General features: G+C 48.6%; 1 long non-coding RNA gene across 2 annotated transcripts; it reads right to left on the bottom strand.

Moving 5' to 3' along the window:
• Positions 1–672: 672 nt before the first annotated feature.
• LOC113892205 lies at positions 673–14978 on the bottom strand. 2 transcript variants are annotated; one of them, XR_003510994.1, is made up of 3 exons: positions 13825–14978; positions 9413–9533; positions 673–713 (listed from the first exon to the last, which is right to left on the bottom strand). It is a non-coding gene; the product is annotated as an uncharacterized LOC113892205 (long non-coding RNA). The 2 variants fall into 2 exon arrangements; XR_003510995.1 differs by lacking the exon at positions 673–713 and adding an exon at positions 7530–7802.
• Between the last annotated feature and the right edge of the window lie 72 nt (positions 14979–15050).

Genomic DNA, 15050 nt, shown 5'->3' with positions numbered 1-15050 from the left:
AGCCTATAGAAAGCTTTACTGCATGCAGAGGATAAAATGAAATAAAGAGAAAAGCTTGGCAACCTGGTAAGCTCCATTAGGTTGGAAGAGACAAGAGCAAACGTGATGACTGCAGTCAAGACCTATCGTTAAAATCCTCCCAGTATGCTTTGCAAGTGGGGGCTTTGGCTGTGTGTAGATAAAACCCCCAAATCCCAAAGGCCCATCATCCTGGAGCCCATTGGAAATCTCCACCCACGTGCCCCAAATCATGAAACACCCATAGATGTTTGGGGTTAAAACAGATCTCTGGTTAAAGCTCAAAGGAGTGAGAGGCCTTGCCCAGGGCCAGCATCCTTGACTCTTCACCTGCTGTTCCGGTGAATTCCCAGTGACTCAGTTGTAATAGGAAACTAACTCTTTCAAATTAATACAGTTTAAAAAAAATTGTTTATTTATTTGGTTTTGCTGGGTCTCCGTTGCTGCACAGGCTTTTCTCTGGTTGTGGCAAGTGGGGGCTACTCTCGTTGCAGTGCAAGGGCCTCTTGTTGCAGTGGCTTCTCTTGCTGCAGAGCACAGACTCTAGGGTGCTCAGGCTTCAGTGGTTGCGGCAGGCGGGCTCTGTAGTTGCAGCTCCCGGCCTCTGCAGCACAGGCTCAGTAGTTGAGGTCCGCAGGCTTAGTTGTCCCATGGCATGTGGGATCTTCCGGGACCAGGGATTGGACCTGTGTCTCCTGCATTGGCAGGGAGATTCTTTACCACTGAGTCACCAGGGAAGCCCCCCAAATTAATATAGTCTTTTAATAGTCTTTTTGTTTGTTTGTTTTTAAACGCTGTTGCTATTTATTGATGCAACACAAATCACCCTGAAATATAGTAGATAAAACAACAATCTATTTGCTCCCAATTCTACAATTCAGGCTGGGCTCAGCTGAACAGTTTTTCTGATCTGCAGTGGGTGGACAGCTGCTATAGAGACATGTCCACCTGCTCAGACCTGACCTGCATTGTTTTGACGAAGGAAGGGATAACACACAAAGAATGAGCCTGCCAGCCCGTCAACAGTCACATAGACAGGTCTCCCTCACCCTCACAGACCCACTGAGAAGAGGCTCTGAGAAGGACCCATTTTACCCATGAGGTCTGCTGCTGAAAAAAACCACTGCCTGACCATGATCCCAAGGAAGCATCACACAAACCCAAATTAAGAGAAAAAACCAATCTGGCCTCTCATCTACCCTTCCACAGCCTGCAGTATTTGTAAGAAAAGCTCGACCCTCCATCAGTAGCACAGACCATCTTTGAAGCACCTATCCTAGACTCCTGAAAGCTTCCAGAGACAAAACATCAACAGTGACATAATTGTTATCACTGGGGCCTCTACATGTGGCCTGGCTGTCTCCATCATCCCACTGGTCAAGGCCAGAGGACTTCCAAGTCAAGTCCAACCCATCAGTCCAGTCTCATGAGCTGAATTGCTTTAGCCACTAAACTGTGGGGGTGATTTGTTACTCAGCCTAATTGTGGCCCTACATAACTGATACAGTTTGCTTTCAATGAAGGATAGAAAATCCAGCCCAAACTAGAAAAGCAGAGGAAGAGCTTATTGGTTGCTGGCAATAAATGTCAGTAATGGTAAAGCCTTCAGCTGCAGCTTGAGGCAGAGCTCAATGTCACATGGTCATCCAGCTCTCTCTGTGGCTCAGCCCAGCTCCACATCCCAACAGGTGTTGCCCTCATTCCCAGACGGTTTTATCCCTCATGCCTGTAAGATGGCTGTAGCAGCTCCAGGGCTCACACCATCCCATCTTGTGTACTCAGCACAGAAGAAATAGAGCTCCTAAAAGCCCTGGGTCTGGATCGCAGATCTCACTGACTTGGATGAGGTCATGTGATCATGCTTTGACCACTGAGAGTGGAGAGGGGTTGGCATATACTGATTGGCTTAGATCAACCAGAGCCCATTCTACATTGACTGAAAAGGAAGGGAGATGCTCCCCCAAACTCGGGGCAAAGATGTCACCATTGGTACAATCTCAGCTGCCTTCAGCAAGCCTTTCACCAGCCCTTGGTCAACCTCCTCTCCTGGATCATCTGTGAGCTGAGGGTCTTCATATAACAGGCTTCTGGAGTGGGTGTGAGGATGCCCAGAGCTTGGGACAGAGCCTGGAGCACTGTGAGGACTTTGTAGATGTGAGTCATTATTATGACCGACACCTCCCTGCATTTCCTCACGTGGTGTGCTTGACACATGCACCATGCATCCCTTTTCAACACTCCTTCCCTTAGCCTCTGTGCATTTCTCTTCCTCCTCCTTGTCATTCCTTCCTGGTTGCCTTTCTGGGCCCCTTTTACCCCATAGGGCTTTCCTGGTGGCTCAGATGGTAAAGAATCTGCCTGCAATGCAGGAGACCAAGGGTCAATCCCTGGGTCAGGAAGATCCCCTGGAGAAGGGAATGGCAATCCACTCCAGTATTCTTGCCTGGAAAACTCCATGGACCTCTGGTGGGCTACAATCCATGGGGTCGCAAGGAGTCGGACATGACTGAGTGACTAACAATTTACCCCATACAGGCCTTCAATAAGGGGTCTCTCTGGGGCTTGGTCCTGGGCCCACAACTCTGCTTACAGTTCATGATTCTTATCAAGGTGGGATCGAGGGATTTTCCTGGTGGATACAGTGGATAAGAATCCACCTGCCAATGCGGGGGATATGGGTTTGATCCCTGGTCTGAGAAGATTTCACTTGCAGCAGGGCAACTAAGCCCGTGTGCCACAACTACTGAGCCCAGTGCTGCAGGTACTGAAGCCCGTGCACCTAGAGCCCATGCCCCGCGTCAGGAGAAGCCACCATGGTGAGGAGCCTGGGCACTGCAACGAAGAGCAGCCCCTACTCAGCAGCTAAAGAGGGCCCGTGCACAAGACCCAGCGCAGCCAAAAGTAATTAATTAATCTAAAAATAAAGGTGGGATCAGATAAATCTCTCCAGGGAGTCCTCTCTCCTGAGCACCTTATTCATGGATCCCACTGGGGTTGAGTGTCACGGTCACTTCAAACACCGAAGAGCCAAATGGAACTCAGCTTCCCCAAAGGCTCTTTTCCCCGTACGTTCCATCCTGTTGATGATGCGTCATCTTCCCTGTCACAACAGCTGGAAATCTGAGAGTCATATCTGAGAGTCATCCTTGAAAATTCCCTAATAGTAGCTACCATTACTGATCACCTACTGTATACCAGGGTTATGATCCAACGACTCAGGGTCCAAAATCCAGATTCCAAGTTGCTAATCACATGACCCTAGATGTGTTCAGCTCAGCATTTGTAAAGTGGGGATGACAACTCCAACCTCAAAGCATTGGCTGGGTGTGGGTATTAAATGAGGCCTGTGAAGCAGTGGGCACAGAGCTGGGCATCCAGTAAGTACTCAGTCAGTGCTACCTGCTGTGGACATCTGCACCTGTTCTTCTCAGTATCTCCTACTGGGTACACCCAGCTTCCAAGGTGGCCCTGCATGGCTAAGCCAATGAGTACATCCATGGCCTGGTCAGGGCGATAGCTTCAGGGATGGACAAGTGGCCCAATTCGGACTTCAGTTCAGTTCAGTCGCTCAGTCGTGTCCAACTCCTTGTGACCCCATGAATCACAGCACGCCAGCCCTTCCTGTCCATCACCAACTCCCGGAGTTCACTCAAACTCACATCCATGGAGTCGGTGATGCCATCCAGCCATCTCATTTTCTGTTGTCCCCTTCTCCTCCTGCCCCCAATCCCTCCCAGCATCAGAGCCTTTTCCAATGAGTCAACTCTTCGCACGAGGTGGCCAAAATACTGGAGTTTCAGCTTTAGCATCATTACTTCCAAAGAACACCCAGGACTGATCTCCTTTAGGATGGACTGGTTGGATCTCCTTGTAGTCCAAGGGACTCTCAAGACTCTTCTCCAACACCACAGTTCAAAAGCATCAATTCTTGGGTGCTCAGCTTTCTTCACAGTCCAACTCTCACATCCATACATGACCACTGGAAAAACCATAGCCTTGACTAGACGGACCTTTCTTGGCAAAGTAACATCTCTGCTTTTGAATATGCTATCTAGATTGGTCATGATACAGAATAAACTGCTGGAAGCTCCTAGAAAAGAAGTTCTTGGGGATACTTCCCTAATGGTCCAGTGGCTAGGACTCCACACTCTCAATGCAGGAGGTCCGGGTTCGATCCCTCGTCAAAGAACCACATGCCACAACTAGATTCCATATGCCCCAACTGAGAGTCCACACACCACAACTAAAGATCACACACGCCGAAATGAAGCTCGAAGATTCTGCATGCCACCACTAAGACCTGGTGCGGTCAAATAAACAAATAGTAACCAAAAAAGTTCTTGGGAATTCCCTGGCAGTCCAGTGGTTAGGACTCTGTGCTTTCACTGCCAAGGGACTGGGTTCAATTCCTAGTCAGAGAACTAAGATCGTGCAAACTTTACGGTGTAGCCAGAAAAAAAAGTTCTTTCTTTAATAAAAAAGAACTTCTCCATCCACTACCAAAAAAAATACAGGGGTGTGTGTGGAGCATATAGCTTATAGCACTGGCTGCTATATGGAACCTCTGCTAAAATACAACCAGGGACTTCCCTAATGGTCCATCGGCTGAGGCTCTGCACACCCAATCTAAGCGTCCGGGGTTCAATCCCTGGTCGGGGAACTATATCCCACATGCTGCAACTAAGACCTGGTACAGCCAAATTAAAAAGGAAAAAACAAAAAAAACAAAAAACCAAAAACCCCACACCCAGGATTTCTCAACTATGTGTGCCCTTTTGTCAAAGGCACGCTGGGGCTTCCCTGGTGGTCCTGTGGTTAAGAATCTGCCTTGCAATGCAAGGGACACCGGTTCGATCCCAGGTCCTTGAAGATTCCACATGCCTGGGAGGAACGAAGCCCGGGTGCCACAACTATGAGCTCTCGAGCTGCAACTCCTGAAGCTCTCACCACAGAGCCTCTGATCCACAAGAAAGGCCACCCGGCCCCCGAGCCTCTTCTGTGTCCACACCAGGCCCTTTGGCTATATGATCTCTCCCGTAATCCGAACGAAGGGTTTCCTCCCACATTCCAGAATATGAGATTGGAGGTCGGGAGCCTAGGATTTCGGGAGATTAAGGGTAGAATTGCTGAAAGGCTGGGAACCGCTTCCAGCCGGATTAAAGACCAGGGCTCTACCAGCCTTCTCGTGGCGCAGCGCTGCCCCCTAGTGGGAGAGCCAGAACCCGCCTCGCTTGCTCCCTTCTTTCCTTCCTCTTCCTTCTCGCTGGACACCACCCTGGATGTAAGCCAGATGATAAAAATACAGGCCACAGAATGGAAAAGCAAATGTATAAAAATTAGAATTTTGGAAAATGATAAAAGAAAACCAATCTCAGGAAGTAACACAACACGATGAAGGCGATGCTGGGGGCATGTCAGAGTGCTGAAGGCACAGCGGGGTAGGAGGTGGGGGTGGGGGAGCGAGGAAGGGAACCTTCTCTCCCCTTTACAGAGGAAGTGAACCAGAGGTGCTGGAGCTCCGAGAGAAGCATGAACAGAGGACATACCTCTGGAGCATCTCTCTTGTCTACGCAGAGGGGCTGGGCCTCACTTTTGGGTCTCCAGTGGTCTGCCCCAGGCCTGGACACACTCACTAAATCCTCCATGAATTGTACTGACCTGGGCACAGAGTAACTCACCCTTCCTCGGGTGACTGGTCTCCCTGGCCTCTAACTTGTAATAACAGTAGTAGACACTGGAAGGCAGTACCCTGACCTGGAAGTCGGCTAATGTGAAGTTGCCACTCTGTTCTGAAGACTTGGAGACGGGGTCCTCAAATACACACAGGAATTTGATATATGATAAAAGTGGCATTGGGGGAAAGAAGGATAGTTTCATAAATATCAGACAGTCGTTTCAAAAAAAGATTAATTACAATCCCTCCCTTGCTCCTTGTAACAAAATGAATTCACCATAGACATAAGATTTTTTAAAAAGTACAATTTGGCCAGTCTTTTCTGTCTCTTGAGTGGCTGTACAGTTGAAGAGGGGGGTCTGTGCAGGGGAAAAGTTAAGCTGAATAAACTCTCAGGTCTAACCCTCAGCCCAGCGACCCTCAGCCCTCCACACCCACTGCTGCTGCTGCTGCTAAGTCACGTCAGTTGTATCTGACTCTGTGCGACCCCACAGATGGCAGCCCACCAGGCTCCTCTGTCCATGGAATTCTCTAGGCAAGAATACTGGTGTGGGTTGCCATTTCCTTCTCCATCCACATCCACCTGCTTCCTGTAATACTTTGCCCTTGACTGGAATAATCTTAACTCTCACTTCTTCAACTCTAGCTGCCCCACCATGCCTGGATTTTCTCCTGGGACTTCCAGGAGGCGGGTTTGGGAGCCCTGCAGGTCCCAGCACTCTCCAAGAGTCCACCTTGGCTCCCAGGCTGTACCAAGAACTTCAGCTTCAGTTCCCGTCCTGAGCTGTGGAGGTATTTATCTTGGCTTTGAGCACAGCTGTGCTGTTCCAGTTTCCTCTTTCTATATTTTAAGGTTTGATGCTTTGTGATTATAGCTGGGAAGATACGTCAGAGAGGGTACCCATCCTGACTCTGGTGGGCAATCATGCTTTCTCTCCGAATCCCTTTCCTTTCCAGCTCAGATGAGAAAGCCTTGTGAGGCTTTGGAAGACTCGGCAGGATACAGGAGCCCAACGAGTCATGTAGATGAATGAACACCCATGGATAAGATGACAGGGAGCAGTGGGGATCAGCGTGCGGGGGGAGCTCAAACTCTGAGCCAGTGCTTCCAGATATTCTAAACATTTAAGCCGAACTAGAAAGCTGTCTTTTATATTTGTCTGTATCTTACAAAGCTTGATGTGAAGCAAGAACACATCTTGGTCCAGCCCAGCACGGGGACTTCCAGTTTGCCCCTTGAGGAGGTGAAAGCCTGTTCAATAGCTAAGTCATGAAGCTGTCTGAATGGTGCCTCATCTGTCAAATGGGTACACTGAGAGAATTCCCTTGTGATCCAGGGGTTAAGAATCTGCCTTCCAACAAAAGAGGCGCAGCTTCCATCCCTGAGTGGGGAACTGAGATCCCACACGCAGCAGGGCAACTCGAGTCACATCATCCCAAGTGATGAAAGATCCCATACGACGCAACTAAGACCCAAGGCAGTAAAATAAATATTTAAAAAATTGTGGTACACACACGTAATGGAATATTATCTAGCAGTAAAATGGAATAAACTGATATGACAACATGGATTAAGCTTAAAATAATTTTTAAAAGGCAATGGCACCCCACTCCAGCACTCTTGCCTGGAAAATCCCATGGACAGAGGAGCCTGATGGGCTGCAGTCCATGGGGTCTCGAAGAGTCAGACACGACTGAGCGACTTCCCTTTCACTTTTCACTTTCATGCATTGGAGAAGGAAATGGCAACCCACTCCAGTGTTCTTGCCTGGAGAATCCCAGGGACGGGGGAGCCTGGTGGGCTGCCGTCTATGGGGTCACACAGAGTCGGACACGACTGAAGCGACTTAGCAGCAGCAGCAATTTTTAAAAAGTGGGTACGCTAGTGCACTGCCCTGGCAGGCTGTAGTCAATCCATGGGGGTGAAGGATGTGAAGGAAAGCCAACTGCCACTCCCCGAGCAACTGCCCTGGGCTGGTCACTGTACTCAGTCTCCCCGTCTCTCTTCTACGTCCTGGAACTCCCCGAGGTGCACAAGTGGAAAGTGGGGAGCTGGGATCTGGGCTCTAAGCCCACACATCTTCTGCCCTCAGTCCGCTACTCCTGGTGCCTGCCAAAGAGAGGTATTCAGTGAACAAGCTTCCGTTCCCTTTGCCCATTTCAGCACCACCTGGCACAATGTGGGCAGCAAAGATTTCACAGGACAATGGGAGAAACACCTGTCCAGGGGTATCAGGTTCTAGTCTGGTAAATACAGAATCGATGACATCTGAAGATAGCAAACCCCATGAGGATGGAGTTAGCTCTCAGAGAATGATTTCCAGGTCCCTGGCCGCTTATATCACGGAGTCTTCATTGATCCGGTCATAGTCAACATCTCCATCATCCTGGGTAGTAAGAGCATCTACACTTTCCTACACCCTGAGTCTCCCTGGGTAGGCTGGGGAGGGTTGGTGGGCTGGGTTGGCTTTCTGTCTTGTTGCTGTTCAGTCTCTAAGGCACATACAACTCTTCGTGAGCCCCAAGGATGCAGCACACCCAGATTTCCTATCCTTCACTGTCTCCCAGAGTTTGCTGTGAAGAGCAAGAAGAGTCTGCGGGAGCTTATCTGAAGGGCAGATGCCCAAGGGGCCTTCCTCTTTCCTTCCTAAAACTAATGTTCTCCAGAACAGGAGGGTCAGGGGAGATATAAAAGTTCCCTTGGTCTTCCAGCTGGGAATGTCACCAATTAGGCTTATGTGGATCACAAAATTATTTCCTTAAAGAGCAAAGTAGGGCAGCCTCGAAGAGTTGGAAGAATACACATTTTGGAGTAAGACAGACCTGGGCTCCACAGTGAGCCTCTCAGCTGCCTGGCTTGGTGTCTTAGGGAAATGCCTGAACCTTTCTCTGCTTTGCTTATCATCATCAGGACAATCATGCTGACCCAACGTGGACTTTTGACATAAACAACATTTGTAAAGTACTTAGCCACGTGCCTGGCACACAACAGCTGCTTCATAAAGGCACATGTAGGGTCTGCTGCCATTTCGGCGTTTCTCCCACACCAATCCAGCCCTCGGGGAATGATGCCTAAGATCCCAGATGCCACACACATTATTACTTCTAAATCTTAGCCTCCTCAAGGCCCCTATCCAGGTCCCTCCCTTTCCTAGATGTTCCAGGGGTCCACGGTCTCCCCAGTATTGATGGGGCTCCCTCTGTCATGGGAGATCTTCCTTTATGTGAGTGGAGACTCTAGACCCCAGAAAACTGCCTTCTCTTAGAAACATGGGAAGCCTGGAAGATGCTCTTGAATAGGTTGGAGCAGGGGAAGCAATAGGGCATTACTCAGGCAGGACCCCAAAGCCATGGTTGACCCTCCGTCTCACTCCCCCATCAACAAACTGTGGCCCTACCTCCGAATACTTCCTGGATCCGACCACTCCCCTCCACACTGCTGCCCCCTGGGCCAAGCCCCTGTCCTCTCTCCCCTGGGGCTTTGCAGCAGCCTCTTGACCAGTCACTCTGCTTTAGCCCTTCAGCCTTCTATTAGTCTCCAGTCAGACTGATCCTTTGAAAATAGAATGCAGGGGCCTTTTTCTCAAAGATGACACCAAAAGTGAAGAAGAAAGCCCCTGCCCTCCCAGAGCTAACATCAAAACAGACTTTGAAGGTCAGGAAGGCAGTGCTGAAACGCAACCAAAGACACACACACAAAAGAAAATCCACGTCACCCACCTTCCAGAGGACATAGACACCATGGCTCCAATGGGAGCCTAAATATTCTCATAAGTGCATCCCCAGGAGAACCAAGCTTGACCACTATGCCAGTACCACGTCCCGCAGGCCACTGGATCCGCTGTGAAAGAGAAGACAGCAACACACTCATGTTCTTTGTGGAGGTCAAGGCCATCAACACAGGTATCAGACAGGCTGGGAAGATGCTTTTATGACATCACCTAGCCAGGCCAGCACCCTGATGGGGTCTGATGGAGAGAAAAAGGCATATAGGTTCGACAGGCCCTGTAATGCTTTGGGTGGTGCCAACAAATTGTATCATCTAAACTAAGTCCAGTTGGCTAATTCTAAGTATAATTTTTTTTTTAACCACAGACAAACTAATGGATGTCAGATCCCATCACTACTTTACTCCAAATCCTCTGGTGGCTCCTGTCTCAGATGGTCTCCTCTCCCCGTCTGTGACAAGGACCTCCTGTCTTGCCTCTTCTTCACCTCTTGCTCACTCTATTCCCCCAGGCACTGGCCGCCTCCCTGGCTGCTCCTAAGATAGACTAAGGGCCCACCTGAGGGCCAATACTGGAATGCCCCTCCTGCAGGTCCTACTCAGGTCCTCTTATCAGACAGGCTCTCCAGCAACCTTTCAGGTATAAAAGCAGCTCCTTTCTCTCCATCCTTACGCATTATTTTTTCCTCCCAATTCTTATCACTTCCTTTTACATCTGCCCCGGTGGGAAGACGAGGACGTGATCTCATCTCATCGGCCACTCGCGTGGCAGTGCAGGGCATGTTGTTGTTGTCCATTCATTCAGTGTGTCTGACTCTCTGCAACCCCACAGACTGCAGCACACCAGGCCTCCCTGTCCTCCACTATCTGTTGGAGCTTGCTCAAACTCATGTCCATTGAGTCAGTGATGCCATCCAACCATCTCATCCTCTGTTGCCCCTTCTCCTCCTGCCCTCAATCTTTCCCAGCATCAGGGTCTTTTCCAGTGAGTCAGCTCTTTGCATGAGGTGGGCAAAGTACTGGAGCTTCAGCTTCAGCATCTGTCCTTCCAATGAACATTCAGGGTTGATTTTCTTTAGGATTGACATTAGAGACCCCAAACAACGATTTGTGCAAGAATAATTGGACGGGTGGGCAACTGCTATGTGGGTGCCCACCCCTTCCTGCTCAGTTCAGTTCAGTTCAGTTGCTCAGTTGTGTCTGACTTTGCAACCCCATGAATCGCAGCACGCCAGGCCTCCCTGTCCATCACCAACTCCCGGAGTTCACTCAGACTCATGTCCATCGAGTCAGTGATGCCATCCAGCCATCTCATCCTCTGTCATCCCTTTCTCCTCCTGCCCCCAATCCCTCCCAGCATCAGGGTATTTTCCAATGAATCAACTCTTTGCATGAGGTGGCCAAAGTATTGGAGTTTCAGCTTCAGCATCATTCCTTCCCATGAACACCCAGGACTGATCTCCTTCAGAATGGACTGGTTGGATCTCCTTGCAGTCCAAGGGACTCTCAAGAGTCTTCTCCAACACCACAGTTCAAAAGCATCAATTCTTTAGTGCTTAGCTTTCCTGACAGTCCAACTCTCACATCCATACATGACCACTGGAAAAACCATAGCCTTGACTAGACGGACCTTTGTTGGCCAAGTAATGTCTCTGCTTTTTAATGTTATCAAGCTTGGTCATAACTTTCCTTCCAAGGAGTAAGCGTCTTTTAATTTCATGGCTGCAATCACCATCTGCAGTGATTTTGGAGCCCAAAAAAATAAAGTCTGACACTGTTTACACTGTTTCCCCATCTATTTCTCATGAAGTGATGGGACCAAATGCCATGATCTTAGTTTTCTGAATGTTGAGCTTTAAGCCAACTTTTTCACTCTCCTCTTTCACTTTAATCAAGAGGCTTTTTAGTTCCTCTTCACTTTCTGCCATAAGGGTGGTGTCATCTGTGTATATAAGGTTATTGATATTTCTCCCGGCAATCTTGATTCCAGCTTGTGCTTCTTCCAACCCAGCATTTCTCATGATGTACTCTGCATATAAGTTAAATAAGCAGGGTGACAATATACAGCCTTGATGTACTCCTTTCCCTATTTGGAACCAGTCTGTTGTTCCATGTCCAGTTCTAACTGTTGCTTCCTGACCTGCATACAGGTTTCTCAAGAGGCAGGTCAGGTGGTCTGGTATGCCCATCTCTTTCAGAATTTTCCACAGTTTATTGTGATTCACACAGTCAAAGGCTTTGGCATAGTCAATAAAGCAGAAATAAATGTTTTTCTGGAACTCTCTTGCTTTTTCCATGATCCAGCGGATGTTGGCAATTTGATCTCTGGTTCCTCTGCCTTTTCTAAAACCAACTTGGACATCTGGAAGTTCATGGTTCATGTATTGCTGAAGCCTGGCTTGGAGAATTTTGAGCATTACTAGCGTGTGAGATGAGTACAATTGTGCGGTAGTTTGAGCATTCTTGGGCATTGCATTTCTTTGGGATTGGAAGGAAAACTGACCTTTTCCAGTCCTGTGGCCACTGCTGAGTTTTCCGAATTTGCTGACATATTGCGTGCAGCACTTTTAAGCATCATCTTTCAGGATTTGAAATAGCTCAACTGGAATTCCATCACTTCCACTAGCTTTGTTCGTAGTGATGCTTTCTAAGGCCCACTTGACTTCACATTCGAGGATGTCTGGCTCTACGTGAGTGATCAAACCATCGTGATTATCTGGATCATGAAGCTCTTTTTTGTACAGTTCTTCTGTGTATTCTTGCCACCTCTTCTTAATATCTTCTGCTTCTGTTAGGTCCATACCATTTCTGTCCTTTATCAAGCCCATCTTTGCATGAAATGTTCCCTTGGTATCTCTAATTTTCTTGAAGAGATCTCTAGTCTTTCCCATTCTGTTGTTTTCCTCTATTTTCTTGCATTGATCACTGAGGAAGGCTTTCTTATCTCTCCTTGCTATTCTCTGGAACTCTGCATTCAAATGCTTTTATCTTTCCTTTTCTCCTTTGCTTTTCACTTCTCTTCTTCTCACAGCTATTTGTAAGGCCTCCCCAGACAGCCATTTTGCTTTTTTGCATTTCTTTTCCATGGGGATGGTCTTGATCCCTGTCTTCTGTACAATGTCATGAACCTCCGTCCATAGTTCATCAGGCACTCTGTCTATCAGATATAGTCCCTTAAATCTATTTCTCACTTCCACTGTATAATCATAAGGGATTTGATTTAGGTCATACCTGAATGGTCTAGTAGTTTCCCCTACTTTCTTCAATTTAAGTCTGAATTTGGCAATAAGGAGTTCATGGTCTGAGCCACAGTCAGCTCCCAGTCTTGTTTTTGCTGACTGTATAGAGCTTCTCCATTTTTGGCTGCAAAGAATATAATCAATCTGATTTTGGTGTTGACCATCTGGTGATGTCCATGTGTAGAGTCTTCTCTTGTGTTGTTGGAAGAGGGTGTTTGCTATGACCAGTGCGTTCTCTTGGCAAAACTCTATTAGCCTTTGCCCTGCTTCATTCCATACTCCAAGGGCAAATTTGCCTGTTACCCCAGGTGTTTCTTGACTTCCTACTTTTGCATTCCAGTCCCCTATAATGAAAAGGACATCTTTTTGGGGTGTTAGTCCTAAAAGGTCTTGTAGGTCTTCATAGAATCATTCAACTTCAGCTTCTTCAGCGTTACTGGTTGGGGCATAGGCTTGGGTTACTGTGGTATTGAATGGTTTGTCTTGGAAATGAACAGAGATCATTCTGTCATTTTTGAGATTGCATCCAAGTACTGCATTTGTTGATCATGGTGGCTACCCCATTGTAGATATAATGGTCATCTGAGTTAAATTCACCCATTCCAGTCCATTTTAGTTTGCTGATTCCTAGAATGTCGACATTCACTCTTGCCATCTCCTGTTTGACCACTTCCAATCTGCCTTGATTCATGGACCTGACATTCCAGGTTCCTATGCAATATTGCTCTTTACAGCATTGGACCTTGCTTCTATCACCAGTCACATCCACAACTAGGTGTTGTTTTTGCTTTGGCTCCATCCCTTCATTCTTTCTGGAGTTATTTCTCCACTGATCTCCAGTAGCATATTGGGCACCTACCAACCTGGGGAGTTCCTCTTTCAGTATCCTATCGTTTTGCCTTTTCATACTGTTCATGGGGTTCTCAAGGCAAGAATACTGAAGTGGTTTGCCATTCCCTTCTCCAGTGGACCACATTCTGTCAGACCTCTCCACCATGACCCATCCGTCTTGGGTGGCCCCACATGGCATGGCTTAGTTTCACTGACTTAGACAAGGCTGTGGTCCATGTGATCAGATTGGCTAGTTTTCTGTGATTATGGTTTCAGTGTGTCTGCCCTCTGATGCCCTCTTGCAACACCTACCATCTTACTTGGGTTTCTCTTACCTTGGATGTGGGGTATCTCTTCACAGCTGCTCCAGCAAAGCGCAGCTACAGCTCTTTACCTTGGACGAGGTCGCCCCTCTTGACCTTGAATGTGGGGTAGCTCCTCTCGGCCCTCCTGCGCCCGCGCAGCCACCGCTCCTTGGATGTGGGCTTGCTCCTCTCAGCCACTGCCCCTTCCTGCTAGATGCTTTTTAATCCTCACAAAGGCTGAGAGGGGCTGAGAGGGTCTGAGAGGGGTCAGGTTAGGAAAGTTGCCTGAGGGCAGGCTGCTCTCTTTAAGGTAGAGCTGAATTTGGAGCAGGCTGGGCCTGATTCCAAAGCCTGCCTTTTCCCCTCCCCTTCTGAGATGCTGAGCTGGCAAAAGGGGGAAAAGGGCTGACAGATTCCATAAGGACATGGGCTCCTGCCCTCAAATCTGATGAGAGACAAAAAGTAATGGAGAAATTTAAAAACAGTGCCTAGCAAATAACAGGCGCCAATAAACGTGTTTGTGTACTTACCTGGTGGTCCAGTGGCCAATATTCTGCACTCCCAACGCAGGGGGCCCAGGTTCCATTCCTGGTCAGGGAATTAGATCCTACAAGTCACAACTAAGAGTTCGCATGCAGCAACAAATATCCTGAGCGCCCCAACTAAGACCTGGATTAGCAAAAAAAGAAGAAAAAAAAAAAAACACAAAGCCCAAACAATACATTTCCTTGAAGGACTGAAGCCCTAACTGGGATGTGCAAACAGTTCTGTGGGACTCAAAGGAGACACCTAGGTGTGTTGGATGAGGGGCGCGGAATGAGCTGGAGACTTCTAGTGGGGATGTTTGAGGAGGACCTTGAACAGTAGGTCTTTAACAGTCGAGAGGTAACAGCACGGAAGGATGAAAAGAAAGCAATCTGGAAGAGCTTTAAAACCCACGATAGAGAACATTGTTAGTGCTAAACCTCCCCAGGGACCCTCCACGGCTCCAGCCCAAGATCAGCAAACAGTGCTGGGGCCTGACAGGTCATAGGGCTGACAGCAGGTTGGGTGACCAGCCCGCACAACGGTTTGCCCCTCTCTTCCACCGGACCACTTGTCCGCGGCCCTCTGGGGCCCTCTGGGCGGGGTCCAAACGGCCTGGCCAGGCCCATCCTTAGGTGACGTCACGTATAGAGGCGGGACTCAGGACTGTGGGGCGGGGCCCCGAGAGGGGCGGGGCCCGACGCGGCTCCTGGCCCCACCCCGAGAGAGGC

This window comes from Bos indicus x Bos taurus, chromosome 5 (genome assembly GCF_003369695.1).
Source record: "Bos indicus x Bos taurus breed Angus x Brahman F1 hybrid chromosome 5, Bos_hybrid_MaternalHap_v2.0, whole genome shotgun sequence".
In the NCBI taxonomy this organism is placed as follows: Eukaryota; Metazoa; Chordata; class Mammalia; order Artiodactyla; family Bovidae; genus Bos; species Bos indicus x Bos taurus.
The sequence above is the reverse complement of the archived record's forward strand: the minus strand, read 5'-3'. Positions and strand labels throughout refer to the sequence as shown.